Genomic DNA, 14,047 nt, shown 5'->3' with positions numbered 1-14,047 from the left:
TGAAACAGAACTAAGGTAGTCAAACTAAAATAAAACACACGCTCACATGCACTGCTACTCAAACCTCTAATTCTGTCTCCTACACAAACATTATTATTTTTTAAACTCTCCCTTGCTTCTAAAATCCATGGATAAATTATAATTATATTTAGAAAATAATATATTATATTATATACTTTATTTAAGTCTACTTATTCTAAACTAGTTAAATAACGATATCAAAAGTTATTTTTAGTAATATACTCTCTTGCACCCAAGATATGTCAATAAAATAAAAATATATTTAAAAAATAATATAAAATAATATATATTTTCAATTTTGTGTGAATGTGAGTGAGAATGTTGTCTGTCTGTGTTAGCCCTGTGATGAGGTGGCGACTTATCCAGGGTGAACCCCGCCTACCGCCCGAATGCAGCTGAGATAGGCTCCAGCACCCTCCGCGACCCCGAAAGGGACAAGCGGTAGAAAATGGATGGATGGACTTTCAATTCTACTTATTTAAAACTAGTTAAATAACTACATTTATAAAGAGTTACTAGAAAATACACTCTCTTGCTCCTGAAATATAACAATTAAATATAAATATATTTTGAAAATAATGTATACTGTATTTATTTCAAACTAGTTACACAACTTCATACATCAAGAGTTATAAAAAAATATATCAGTTTTTCTCCCAATATATATGAATAAATAATAAATATATTTGGAAAATAACATAATATTATATACCTGTTTATTTAAGTATTCTTATTCTAAACTAGTTAAAAAACTATATCAAAAGTTATTTTTTAAAATATACTCTCTTGCTCCCAAGATATATCATTAAAATACAAATATATTTAAAAAATAATATGTACTTTCAATTCTACTTATTTAAAACTATTTAAATAACTACATGTACAAATAGTTATTAGAAAATACACTCTCTTGCTCCTAAAATGTAACAACAAAATATAGATTTAAAAAAATATATATTTTAAAAATATTGTATACTCTATTTATTTTAAACTAGTTACACAACTACGTATATGAATATTTATTAAAAAAAGCATCTGTCTTTCTCCTAAAATATGTGAATACAAATATATAAAAATATTCCTACAATCAAACCAATTTTAAAATATGTATTTACTAAACTTGTATTAAAGCGTACTTATTTTATACCGACTTCAATGTCATTATTAATTTGATTGGAATCTTCACAAATATCTTGCTCCTAAAATATAAAAACAGTCTTTTGCACTTAAAATATGTAACAAAAAAAGGAAAAATACCATAATATAATATATGCAGTATACAAAATGTATTACCCTCCAAAAAAATGCTATTGAGGTTTTCAAATGCATTGACTAACTTCCTGAAATAACTTGCAATAAATATTTCTTATACATAACAATGAATAAAATGTAAATAATATACCATGCTAGTCATGCCAACATGATCATATGTCTCATTCACCCATAGAATTATTCATGGGTGCCACAGAACAGAACATCCCTTTGGGTATCAACAATATCGGCTGCAGGCACAAACCACCACTTTTTCATCTCCTGATTGTGGTTACTAACTCTGCAAAGCAGACTGACCATGGAAACAATGATGGTTGCAGCCACATTTCCTGGTGGTCAGGGGTGGGGAGAAGAATGGGCTGTTTGTCTCTCTAAGGACGCATTTTGACTCTGGAGTGCATTTGAAGTGGGTTAAATATATTTGACAAGATAAGATGACAAACTGGAGTGATAAACAAGATGAAATAAAACATCAAGGTAAAGTGCTAAACACTTATTTTGCAACCCCAAATATATCCTCTCTTGTAGCCTCTCTTACAGGTGTATGTACTCTTCTTAAATACCTAATTACGCAAACACCCACCTATACCGGAGGTCAGCAACCCGCCGCTGTTTAGCGCCACCCTAGTGGCTCCCTGGACCTCTTTCAGAGATTCGTGAAAATGGAAAAAGTTGAAGAAAAAAACATATTTTTGGTTTTAATATATTTTCTGTAGGACAAACATGACACAAACCTTCCTAATTGTTAGAAATCCCACTGTTTATGTTACACATGCTTCACTGATGACTATTTGGCAAGCAGAGTTTTGTCCTACTAATTTCAGAGATACTATCGTAGTTTTTTTTACAGGTACAACTTTCTCCGATGCTGCCACAGAAAGAAATGTTTTATGCCACTCCTTCTTTGTCTCATTTTGTCCACCAAATGTTTTATGCCTTGCGTGAATGCACAAAGGTGAGCTTTGTTGATTTTATTGATTTGCTGGAGTGCATATCAGTCATATTTGGTCAATCCATGACCGCGAGCTAATTGATGCTAACATGCTATTTAGGCTAGCTGTATGTACATATTACATCATTATGCCTCGTTTGTATGTATATTTGACCTCATTTAATTCCCTTTACTTATGTCCTCTGTGTATTTAATTTATATTTGCATGTCTCATGACACATTATCTGTATGTAACATTGGCTGCATTTCTCATAGTTGTTTGCGTGCCATGTTGTTCCAGACCACAGCAAATGTTACCCAGCTTGCAAAGATTGTAATAAATCCATTAGAGAAAGACAGCCTGCCGTTTCATTTACGCCAAACTTGGACACACACATCTATACCTTTGGCCATTCTGAGCCAGTCATTTCCAGAAATTATCTCATCCTGTGAGAAGCCTCCAGTTTACTAATGATTTCCAAATACAACATTTCTGTCAACGAAGATTTGCGTCAGCCTTTGATAGTAGGCTAATATAGACACTTACATAATGTGTTGCCTTCAGTATAACACTTACTGTATAAGACTTTTAAAGTAATTTTGATAGTAGGCTAATATAGACACTTACATCATGTGTTGCCTTCATTATTATTACATAAGGCTTTTAATTTTTTGCGGCTCCAGACAGATTTTTTTTTTGTATTTTTGGTCCAATATGGATGGATGGCTCTTTCAACATTTTGGGTTGCTGACCCCTGACCTATACCCATGCGACCTACAACTCCTGAAACCACACACTGCTCCTCAAACCCCTAATTCTGTCCCCTACAACAGTGATTGTCAAACTGTGGTACGTGTACCACTAGTTTGAGTCGTGTATAAAGAGAGTACGGCCAACTCAGTTTCAGGCGATCGCCTCAATGATTGGTCAAAAGGCACTCACGTGACTACAGGACGCCATGACTGCTACTAACTATGAGCGGATGCAATGTGTTTGTAGCTCTTCTTTGTCAGTATATAAATGCCCTGTTTGCCCAAAATTGTGGAAAGCTTTTACATCGCTTTCTCCACATCCTGAAAGAAGACATGTATGGGAAGTGAAGGTTCGCCATCAACACTGGAGAGCCACCGATTACATCATCTTGTGCGAGGTAAACACACAACACTACGTCTGTGTTTTGTTCAGGAGAGATCACACAGAAGATAATACAAATAATAACAGAAGAAATGAACAAATTAAAGACACGGTTTGACAAAAACAAACTATCTTTGAACATCAGTAAAACTAAAATAATGTAATTCGGTAACAATAGAAGAAAAAGTAAAATACAACAAGACGGACAATAAACGAGTATAAAAAACACATTTTCGATGGAAATCGAATACTTCCTATACTGCATATACTGTGTATACTGTATATACTGTTATACTATTTGACATTGCACTGGTACTGTATGTGACTACTGTACTTTTACTTGTACTGATACTTCTACCATAACTACTGGTACTTATTGTGCAACTTATTGTCTTGTAATTAATGTACATCAGAGCTATTCAAATTTTGGTATTTTTTGTATTTATTGTATTAGATTCAGCAACTAGTGTTTGGATCCCACTGTACGCAATATCTGAAGAGCATGGAAAAAAGCATTTCACTGTGGTGTACTCTGCATGTGACGAACAAACCTTGAACCTTGAACCTCGAAATCTTATGTAAAAAATATACAACATAAAGTGGCAAGAAATACGTCAATAATGAATAAAGCAAAATATGTTCTGGACCAAAAATCACTCAATTTTCTCTACTGTGTTATCATATCTAGGTTATTGTGCAGAAATATGGGGAAATAACTACAAAAGTACACCTCTTTACTTAGCATAATGCCAAAAAGAAAGGTCAGTTAGAATAAAACATAATGAGTGATTACAAATACATTGAAGGCAGACACCACAGTTGACATATTTCACACAAAAGTTACATTTCCTCTGTGATTGTTGGTCCAAAGCTAGTGAAGATGTTGGAAAAAAAGGGTACCGTAATACGTTTTTTTTGGGGTCATTCCCTGTATTTTTTTTTTACGTTTATTGCGCCGTTGGATGCGTGTACTGCTTAATTTTTGGACCCCTCTCTATGCAAAAACATGATGTGCCTCCAATCTTTTCATCTCTAATAATAATAATAATAATAATAATAATAATAATAATAACCACAAAGCCGCCATACTTTGAAGTTGGTGCCGAGTGTCCGAATCCGTGAGTTTTAGGTGTAACTGTACAAAATGAGCTACAGAGCTAGCCTAGAACGTTAGCATGCTCACACGGAAATGCTAACATTTAGCATGTGTGCTAACATTAGCATGCTGATAGTTAGCATGTTTCATATAACAAGTTATATGAAGTAAGTAAGGTGTATGGCTGCGGAAATAGAGAAAAAAATTGTAAAATTACAAACCCCGTTTCCATATGAGTTCGGAAATTGTGTTAGATGTAAATATAAACGGAATACAATGATATGCAAATCATTTTCAACTCATATTCAGTTGAATATGCTACAAAGACAACATATTTGATGTTCAAACTGATAAACATTTTTTTTTTGCAAATAATCATTAACTTTAGAATTTGATGCCAGCAACATGTGACAAAGAAGTTGGGAAAGGTGGCAATAAATACTGATAAAGTTGAGGAATGCTCATCAAACACTTATTTGGAACATCCCACAGGTGAACAGGCAAATTGGGAACAGGTGGGTGCCATGATTGGGTATAAAAGTAGATTCCATTAAATGCTCAGTCATTCACAAACAAGGATGGGGCGAGGGTCACCACTTTGTCAACAAATGCGTGAGAAAATTGTTGAACAGTTTAAGAAAAACCTTTCTCAACCAGCTATTGCAAATAATTTAGGGATTTCACCATCTACGGTCCGTAATATCATCAAAGGGTTCAGAGAATCTGGAGAAATCACTGCACGTAAGCAGCTAAGCCTGTGACCTTCGATCCCTCAAGCTGTACTGCATCAACAAGCGACATCAGTGTGTAAAGGATATCACCACATGGGCTCAGGAACACTTCAGAAACCCACTGTCAGTAACTACAGTTGGTCGCTACATCTGTAAGTGCAAGTTAAAACTCTCCTATGCAAGGCGAAAACCATTTATCAACAACACCCAGAAACACCGTCGGCTTCGCTGGGCTTGAGCTCATCTAAGATGGACTGATACAAAGTGGAAAAGTGTTCTGTGGTCTGACGAGTCCACACTTCAAATTGTTTTTGGAAACTGTGGACGTCGTGTCCTCCGGACCAAAGAGGAAAAGAACCATCCGGATTGTTATAGGCGCAAAGTTGAAAAGCCAGCATCTATGATGGTATGGGGGTGTATTAGTGCCCAAGACATGGGTAACTTACACATCTGTGAAGGCGCCATTAATGCTGAAAGGTACATACAGGTTTTGGAGCAACATATGTTGCCATCCAAGCAACGTTACCATGGACGCCCCTGCTTATTTCAGCAAGACAATGCCAAGCCACGTGTTACATCAACGTGGCTTTATAGTAAAAGAGTGCGGGTACTAGACTGGCCTGCCTGTAGTCCAGACCTGTCTCCCATTGAAAATGTGTGGCGTATTATGAAGCCTAAAATACCACAACGGAGACCCGTACTGTTGAACAACTTAAGCTGTACATCAAGCAAGAATGGGAAATAATTCCACCTGAGAAGCTTAAAAAATGTGTCTCCTAAGTTCCCAAACGTTTACTGAGTGTTGTTAAAAGGAAAGGCCATGTAACACATGCCCTTTCCCAACTACTTTGGCACGTGTTACAGCCATGAAATTCTAAGTTAATTATTATTTGCAAAAAAAAAAAAAAGTTTATGAGTTTGAACATCAAATATCTTGTCTTTGTAGTGCATTCAATTGAATATGGGTTGAAAAGGATTTGCAAATCATTGTATTCCATTTATATTTACATCTCACACAATTTCCCAACTCATATGGAAACGGGGTTTGCAGATGAAAAAGTTAGCATGCTCAAGTTAGCTTGCTGGCATGCTAAAGTTTTCATGCTAACAATTAACAAGTGTCACGTACCAAGTTATATGGGCTAAACGTTTGCAAAACTAGCTCAAAAGTTAGCATGCTAGTAAGCTAACGTTAGCATGCTAACAATTAGCTTGTGTCAGATATCAAGTTATTAGCTAAACAAGTTTGCGCTTTAATGTTAGCATGTTAACAATGCTAAAACAAGTGTGACATACCAGGTTAAATGACTGCAGGGTCAACGGTTGGAAAATTGCAATGTTGTTTTATAATTAAAACTTGTAAAAATTGTAGACTAAGACGACTGGCTTTTCAGGCCAAGGTTGTATCGTTTGTGAACATGAACAAAAAAGGAAACGAAAAGGTTTAAAATAATAATCATAATAATAATAGATCTGATTTGTATTGCATTTGAATAACACATTTTGAAGTGCTAAATACCATAAGTGTCAAGTGAAGTGAGGTAGCCGTAACTTCTTGGTGATGATAAATGGTTGAAATCTTTAAAAATATATATTTTTCTTAATAGTGTAAATATCCACTCCATCCCATTTAAAATATTTCTTCATGTTAGCTTTTACATTTGCCTCTAAAGCTTTCAAAATATGCCTTAAACTACACTGATTCGGGTAAATAGCGTAGACCCAGGGTCAGCAATGCGCGGCTCTTTATCGCCGCCCTCGTCCTGGAGCTTTTACAAAAATGTATGAAAATGGAAAAATTTGAGGAAAATGTTTTTGTTTTTGTTTTAATATGGTTTCTTTAGGAGGACAAACCTTCCTAATTGTTAGAAATCAGCCTGGGACACATAGTCATTTTGATAGTAGGCTAATATAGACACATCATATGTTGCCATCATTATAACACTTATAAAGTAATTTTGATAGTAGGTTAATATAGCTAATATAGACACATGTACATAATGTGTTGCCTTCATTATAACACATGTATAAGACTTTTAAAGTAATTTTGATAGTAGGCTATTATAGCTAATATAGACACTTACGTCATGTGTTGTCTTCATTAAAACGCTTATATAAGGCTTTTAAAGTCATTTTGATAGTAGGTTAATATAGACACTTACATCATGTGTTGCCTTCATTATAACACTTACATAAGACTTTTAAAGTAATTTCGATAGTAGGCTATTATAGCTAATATAGACACTTACGTCATGTGTTGCCTTCATTATAACACTTATATAAAGCTTTTAAAGTCATTTTAAATAGTAGGCGAATATAGCTAATATAGACACTTACATCATGTGTTGCCTTCATTATAACACATAGGACTTTTAAAGTAATTTTGATAGTAGGCTAATATAGACACTTACATCATGTGTTGCCTTCATTATAACACTTACATAAGGCTTTTAAAGTAATTTCGATAGTAGGCTATTATAGCTAATATAGACACTTACGTCATGTGTTGCCTTCATTATAACACTTATATAAGACTTTTAAAATCATTTCGATAGTAGGCTAATATAGACACGTACATCATGTGTTGCCTTCATTATAAACACTTATATAAGGCTTTTAAAGTCATTTTGATAGTAGGCCAATATAGCTAATATAGAGACTTACATCATGTACCGGTAAGTGTCTATATTCACCTTCAATCCAGCACATCACCCCTGTTCTGCAGCAACTCCACTGGCTACCCATCAAACACCGTATCCACTTTAAAATAATTCTCCTCACTTTCAAAGCTATCCATAAGCTCTCTCCGTCATATCTCTCTGACCTGCTCCATGTCGCCACGCCCTCACGTTCCCTAAGATCCTCTTCATCCATCCATCTCACTGTCCCCTTATTTAAACTGTCCACCATGGGTGCCCAAGCTTTCAGCCGCTCTGCCCCTCATTTTTGGAACTCATTACCACCAGACCTTCGTAACTTAAACTCAATATCCCTCTTCAAATCAAGACTCAAAACACACCTATTCCAGACTGCTTATTCATTGTAAATCTTATCCATCTTTGTTGTTGTTGTTGTTTTTATCCAATTGATTTTATTGTTTTGATTTTGTACGGTGTCCTTGAGTGCCCAGAAAGGCGCCTTATAAGTAGCATTTATTATTATGTGTTGCCTTCATTATAACACTTATATAAGGCGTTTAATGTTTTGGGTCACGTGATTGCGACCCACCTATATTTAAGAAGTCTTACCATTCAAACTGTGTGTAGTGCCAACAGTGGCCAAAATATTAAATATACTTAAATAAAACCCCTGCCTTGTTTTTTTATGAATACTTAGGCTTACTACGCCACTGTAGTTTAATGATGGTCATTAGGGTGGTACTTGGAGAGACACGTTTTAGACCCACTGTCCTACAGTAATAATGTTGTTATAATAAAAAGTACATAGGATGGCAACCTGTTTTGTAAGGCAAATTCCATGTTTGGCCAGTAGGTGGCGGCAGAGGGCTGTAAAATATCCAAAGTTGACGCTGCACTCCAGGTATGTGGGACAAGTGGCTCATTGTAAAAAAAAAAGGGGCGTTTTAATTGGTATTCTTTACATATTCTTTTCCTGGAATACATTTCCAGTGAAATTATGTTCTAAGAAGGAGGCTTGATACAAAGACCGAGTTTATCTTAAATATTGCACTGTTCAAAATGTGCCTACTTATGTATTTTAGACAGTGTTGCTGTAGTGTTTCAATGGCAGATCTATGTCTGCCCAGCTTTTGAGTAATTCAATTACTTTACTGCGCAGTTGGTCCATGTTGACGCAGCTGTTGGTGTAGTGCGTGTTCGAGCCAGCAGGGGGCTCTACTTCCCTGACTGTTCAATGAGTAGAATAGGCCCATTATGATGCATAGCTTTGCCACTGGTGTAAAGAGTCCCTAACACTGTTCCCTGCTGGTTAATATCTGGGTCAGTTTCACTTTGGCCGTTTGTTTCAGGCTTGTTTCTTTCCCGACCGCAAATGAGTGCACTCATGAAGAGATCATATGAAGTGAGCATACCAGGGGAGAAAATGTGCAGTCATCTTTATAACAACGAATATGGGATTGCTATGATGCATCGACAGCCGTTTATTAGCATCATAGTCAAGCCAGCTCTGACGTTTATTGTTTAACAGTACTCTATTACAGACCTGGGCAAAATACGGCCCGTTAAGATTTTCAATCCGGCCTGCCAGACGTTGTACATCATTTTTTTTAGACCTTTAACATCAAAACTGTCGCCGCCATTATGATGTGTAGTGCTTTTTTTTAGTTCAAGACCGTAAGTCTTGAACTATAGAAAGTATTTCAATGGTTGGAATCTGTGCTTTTGAGTGTTATACGAGTTGTTACGGTAATCTACGTCGCAGCAGCTCAGACAGGAACAAATCAGAGTGGGAGGGGGTTTGTTTTCAGAGCGCCAGCCCGAAACGCGTGTCAGAAACAGCTGCGGAAACAGATTTTTAGGTGATAATATATCATATTGTAGGTGTTTATTAACCTTTGCATTCATATTTTGCTGTTTTTTTTTACCTTTTTGTTGTTTTTTGCTTGATTGTAAAAGATACAAAATCTATCGAGGAGCTGGTCTGAGAAGTAAAAGAGGAGTGATGTTCATATGTTGTTAATATTCAGTGTTTTATTGTTCGTAGTTAATATTGTAAATCCCACTTTCTTTATTTTCATGTACATTTTGGATTTCCCAATCAGTAAAAAAAACTAAAATTCCATTCCGTTTTTTTGATGTGGTCTGTTTTTAGAACTCTATCGGACATAATGACTTTTGGTATTAGTGTTCCTGGAAAAAAAGGGACCCAAACACATACTGTACAGCAGATTTTTACATCTAAATGTGTACATATAATTTAGACATCTTGGCCCCCCAGACACATTTTTTTCTCTCAACGTGGCCGCCGAGTCAAAATATTTGCCCAGCTCTGCTCTATTAGTTGTGTACAGTGTTCACAAGAACATTCACGTTACCATCAGTAGTTTAAGAGAGCAGGTTTAACAAATGGATGTAAGTTGTTTTACAACGAAAACTTGTAAAAATTGTAGACTAAGACGACTGGCGTTCAGGCTATCAATCACGGTTGTATCGTTCGTAAACATGAACAAAAAAGGAAACGAAAAGATTTAAAAACGGATTTCATGGTTAAAATCAAAGTATTCCAAACACTGCTTTTGTAACATAACATTATCCTTTTACTGTGTGCACATATATTGAAAGGGGTGTGGCTTACAGTACAGGCCAAAAGTTTGGACACACCTTCTCATTTCAATGAGTTTTCTTTATTTTCATGACTATTTACATTGTAGATTGTCACTGAAGGCATCAAATCTATGACACCTGTGAAGTGAAAACCATTTCAGGTGACTACTTCTTGAAGCTCATCGAGAGAATGCCAAGAGTGTGCAAAGCAGTAATCAGAGCAAAGGGTGGCTATTTTGAAGAAACTAGAATATAAAACATGTTTTCAGTTATTTCATATGATTGTAAAACCTTTTAAAACAGGGTAACTTACACATCTGTGAAGGCACCATTAATGCTGAAAGGTACATACAGGTCTTGGAGCAACATATGTTGCCATCCAAGCAACGTTATCATGGACGCCCCTGCTTATTTCAGCAAGACCATGCCAAGCCACTTTCTGCACGTGTTACAACAGCATGGCTTCATAGTAAAGGAGTGCGGGTACCAAACTGGCCTGCCTGTAGCCCAGACCTGTCTCCCATTGAAAATGTGTGGCCCATTATGAAGCTTAAAATACCACAACGGAGACTGTTGAACAACTTAAGCTGTACATCAAGCAAGAATGGGAAATAATTCCACCTGAAAAGCTTAAAAAATGTGTCTCCTCAGTTCCCAAACATTTACTGAGTGTGGTTAAAAGGAAAGGCCATGTAACACAGTGGTAAAAATGCCCCTGTACCAACTTTTTTGCAATGTGTTGCTGCCATTAAATTCTAAGTTAATGATTTGCAAAAAAAAAAAACGTTTCTCAGTTTGAACATTAAATATCTTGTCTTTGCAGTCTATTCAATTGAATATAAGTTGAAAAAGATTTGCAAATCATTTTATTCTGTTTTTATTTACGATTTACACAATGTGCCAACTTCACTGGTTTTGGGTTTTGTATATCAAACATTTTCATAAATAGCCTTCTACAGTAAACATGTTTTTAAACATTATGAGAGCCCTCCAGATATGAAATAACACCCTTTAGTCACTCTTACAATCTTTTTAATTCAATAAAGTAATGCTACCTGAGGCTTAGCCAATCCGTGGCCACAACACTGAACAGCGCACTCTGATTGATTTGGTTTCTTCTGTTGGGCAACTATTAATGTTTTTATTTTACTTAGTCATTTCAAGCTTGAAAATGCTTAATTGTGTGAATGCTGCAAAGCATTTTCTACACCAGAATGAATCTATTTATTAAACTTCTTCAACTTCTCATGATTTTGGAGCGCTCTACCTGATTCAAACCGTTCCAACTTCAAACGGTTCAGCCTATTCGGGAATCGTGGTCTTTCCCTTAAAAATTTTCAAAAATGACCAGATTTCCCAGAATTCCAGGTTTTCCGAGACATTTTTCCCATTCAAAATGAATTGGCCATTTTTCAAACTTCCACCATTTCCACATTTTTCAACCGATTCAAACCATTCCACCTTCAACACATTCTACCATCCTGGAAATTTAAACAACCTTTTTTTCTCCAAGTTCAAAAAAATTCCAGGATTTTCCAGAATTCCAGATTTTCCAAAGCCCTTTTTCCACCCTTTATTCTGGCGACTAATCCTTCCACATTTGTCAACGCATTTCAACTGTTCCACCGTCAAAACATTCCTCTTAATTAGGACAAAAACGAAGTTGTTTTTTTAACTGGAAAAATTCCCGATTTTCCACTAAAGACACGCACCTGGGGATAGGTTGATTGGCAACACTAAATTAGCCCTAGTGTGTGAATGTTGTCTGTCTATCTGTGTTGGCCCTGTGATGATCTGGCGAATTGTCCAGGGTGTACCCCGCCTTCCGCCCAAATGCAGCTGAGATAGGCTCCAGCACCCCCGCGACCCCGAAAGGGACAAGCGGTAGCGGGGGTGTATATTGCAGCCTGGAAGAGTTAGGGCTGCAATTTGTTCTGGGTATTTGTTCTGTTGTGTTTATGTTCTGTTACGTTATGTTCTCCCGAAATGTGTTGGTCATTCTTGTTTGGTGTGGGTTCAGTGTGGCGCATATTTGTAACAGTGATAAAGTTGTTTATACGGCCACCCTCAGTGTGACATGTATAGCTGTTGATCAAGTATGTCTTGCAGTCACTTACGTGTGTCTGCAGAAGCCTCATACAACATGTGACCCAGCCGCCACTCTGTTTGTATGGTGAAAAAGCGGACGCGACGACAGGTTGTAGAGGACGTTAAAGGACGGCACGCCCTTAATATTATTGTCCGGGTGAAAATCGGGACAAATTCGGGGGAATGGTTGCCCCGGGAGATTGTCGGGAGGGCCGCTGAAATTCGGGAGTCTCCCGGAAAAATCGGGAGGGTTGGCAAGTATGTTGCTAGGGCGGGATAGCCATTCAAAGAAGGTGAATTCATTAAAAAGTGCATGTTAGATTTTTTTAAGAAATCTTTTCTTGCGGCCCAGACTCACTCAGTTTCTGCATCCAGTGGCCCCCAGGTAAATTGAACTTGAGACCCCTGCCTAAGAGTGTTCAACCTTGCGATAAAAAATGTGTTGTTGGGAAACTATCAAAAACATGACTAGTTGTTTGTACTATCTCAACTGTGGCACACAGGTGCAAAAGAACTCACTGTGGAATAAGGGACATAACACACCAGACAAGGCTTCAGAAGACGAAAGATACCCAGGCAAATATGGAGCAAATCTCATGGTCGCTCAATGCTATGACAAAGTGTTTTCCAGCAGATGTGTGGGCCCGGGGTGAGCCGACCTATCCTGATGGGACCTTTGGCCGGCTACACGATGGACGGCTGGAACAAGAAGAAACATGAATTGGACATCATGTGGACTAAGAAACCAACAACAACAACAAAAAACTTGTCATTATCATGTTATACTTGTTCTGAAATTGTCATGTATCCATCGAATTTGCTGTTGAAACTTGGACTATATAACCAACATATATAACCAGCATATAAATTGATTGTAAATTAGGGGCGGGACATGGATAAGCATTCTTGCTTTTTTCCCATACCCCTTTTCGGTGGGTGCCGTTGCATGTCTGTCAAATTACAAAGAGTGATGAAGTGTTGCTATATGTGTCTGTCTGCTGGAATAAATACATTCATTGATTGATAGATTCATTCAATCAACAGCAATTAAAGAGATATATTTTTTAAATCGATTATTGAAAATCATGAATCGACTCAGAATCAAATGTATAAGAATCACTAGGGATGTCCGTATCGGCCGATAAATGCATTAAAATGTAATATCGGAAATTATCGGTATCGTTTTTTGTATTATCGGTATCGTTTATTTTTTTATTAAATCAACATAAAAACACAAGATACACTTACAATTAGTGCACCAATCCAAAAAACCTCCCTCCCCCATTCACGCTCATCACACAAAAGTGTTTCTTTCTGTTATTAATATTCTGGTTCCTACATTATATATCAATACAGTCTGCAAGGGATACAGTCCGTAAGCACACATGATTGTACGTGCTGCTGGTCCACTAATAGTACTAACCTTTAACAGTTAATTTTACTCATTTTCATTAATTACTAGTTTCTATGTAACTGTTTTTATATTGTTTTACTTTCGTTTTTATTCAAGAAAATGTTTTTAATTTATTT

Source organism: Nerophis lumbriciformis, linkage group LG19 (genome assembly GCF_033978685.3).
Source record: "Nerophis lumbriciformis linkage group LG19, RoL_Nlum_v2.1, whole genome shotgun sequence".
Lineage (NCBI taxonomy): Eukaryota > Metazoa > Chordata > Actinopteri > Syngnathiformes > Syngnathidae > Nerophis > Nerophis lumbriciformis.
Note: the sequence above shows the minus strand (reverse complement) of the source record.